General features: G+C 35.5%; 1 pseudogene; it reads left to right on the top strand.

Annotated features, from left to right (window-relative positions):
* Nucleotides 1–2,178, top strand: part of LOC117633993 — a 5,404-nt pseudogene that overhangs the window by 201 nt on the left and 3,025 nt on the right.

Consider the following 2,178-nt stretch of genomic DNA (forward strand, 5'->3'; position numbering starts at 1 on the left):
GTGGATGTATCCGTTTGAAAGATATATGAAAGTGCTGAAGGGGTATGTTCAGAATCGTACTCGTCCCGAAGGTTGCATTGCTGAGCAGTATATAGCTGAAGAAGCGGTAGAGTTTTGTACTCAGCATTTATCTGATGTTAGTACAGTTGGAGTGCCTTCAAACCAAAAGATGGGAGTTTCAAAGCCATTATCAGGTTGCACAGTGAGCGTAGTTGATCAGGACCTGTTGAATCAAGCACATCTATATGTCTTGGAGAATACGGAGGAAGTCCTACCTTATATCGAGTAGTATGAGTTTTATTCTTTAAGTTTTCATTTTAAATTATTTCTTATGTTTATCTTATATATTTGGGACCGTAATGCTTGAATTTTTCGTATCATGTAGGTAACATATGATCCACATCAAGACTGCTTATCCAAAATTTAGAAAGAGAACAAAGTGGTTGCAGGATAAGCACAATAGCACTTTCATTCAATGGCTACGCTTCAAGGTATATGTTGTTGAATAACATATTTCTCTTTTAATTTTCTTCTTATTTCTATGTTAGATTGAATTAAGATATGATTAATTTGCAGGTTCAAAGTGAACTTGAGGAAGACAATCATGGCGTATCAGAAAATTTAAGGTGGCTAGCAGCTAGTCCAAACATGGCAATGCCATTATATAGGAGCTATCTTATTAAAGGTATTAAATTCAATATCAAGGCACAAGATGATGTGCGGACAACTCAAAATAGTGGAGTTTATTTACTTGCACATACCATGCAAGTTGCTAGTGCCAAGGATAAAAAACCAATTCTCTCAAATATGGGTTTCTATGGTGTCATTCAAGAAATTTGGGACCTTGACTACCAAAAGTTTACAATCCCAGCCTTTAGGTGTGATTGGATAGATAGTTCTGGTCTTGTAGTCGACGAACTTGGATTTACCCTTGTAGATTTGAGTAAAATTGGACATAGGAATGACCAATTTGTTTTTGCTTCTCAAGTCAAACAAATATTTTTTTGTTGACGACCCGATGCATCGTGGTTGGTCGGTAGTGTTATCAATGCCTAATAGAGAATATAATGATGTTATTGGTGATGAAGTCTTAGGTGATGTGATAATTGAGTGTGAGTCATTTACTAGAGGGATGCCAAATGTTGACACATTTGATGAACTGGTGGGTGAGTTAGGTGGTCAAAATATTCGAGATGGGTGTGAAAATATATGGATTGAATGATGCTTATGTAATTGGCAGTGTATGACATTAATTTTGTAATATATTGTAATGTGATTTCTTCACTTTCATTATACAGGTTTTGGCCACAAAACAATCAGTGCAAAAAATACTGGTTCCAGATTACATCATTATATTCTGCACAAAAAACAACGTCTGTTCAAATAAAACATGACGTTATGGTGAACCAGTTATTCAGCATATTTACCGACGTCTTAAAGCAACGTAACAATGAAGAACCACGACGCTATTGTGAAGCAATTATTCAGGATATCACGTCGGGGAAGGATTAAGAACCGCCATGTAATTCTAAATAACACTACTCCAATCCCATAATACCGACGTCTAAAAAACGAGATAAATAATCTGAACGTTAAAAAATACGACGTCATCATACATTTTCCACGTCGCATGTTCTTTTATAAACGAAGAGGAACGAAATGAATTCCGACGGTAATTCATTATAACGGCCGTCTAATATCAATTAAACAACGTTATTTGTAATACGGCTCTCATCATAATCAACGCCGCCTATATGTTCTGTAATACGGCTCTCATTTATTTGGAACCGACGTTGTTTAGAAGTTCAACGTCGTCTACATTAATAAGTGCGGAGGGAGTAATGAATACATATAAATACAACGTCGACTATATAAATGCCACCGACGTTGTTTCGCATTTCAACGTCAACTATATAAATACATACGTCGTAAATAATGACACTGACAACTATTTCCAGTCATCTTTTTTAGAAAAATCGAAGTGGAACACGACGGTTGTTTGTAAATAAGAGATGTAGTAGATTTCAATAACGTCGTCTTCTCATGTATTTAAAGGCGTCATATTTTTTCTTGTCGTGAAAATTATATTTAACGGCGTAGTGTTTTAGATGTAGTCGTTGTATATCTATCTTGCGGCCTTTTTCTTTTAATATGTGTCATATTTTTCCTTTTTAACGA

The sequence above is a fragment of the Prunus dulcis genome, chromosome 7 (genome assembly GCF_902201215.1).
Source record: "Prunus dulcis chromosome 7, ALMONDv2, whole genome shotgun sequence".
Classification (NCBI taxonomy): domain Eukaryota; kingdom Viridiplantae; phylum Streptophyta; class Magnoliopsida; order Rosales; family Rosaceae; genus Prunus; species Prunus dulcis.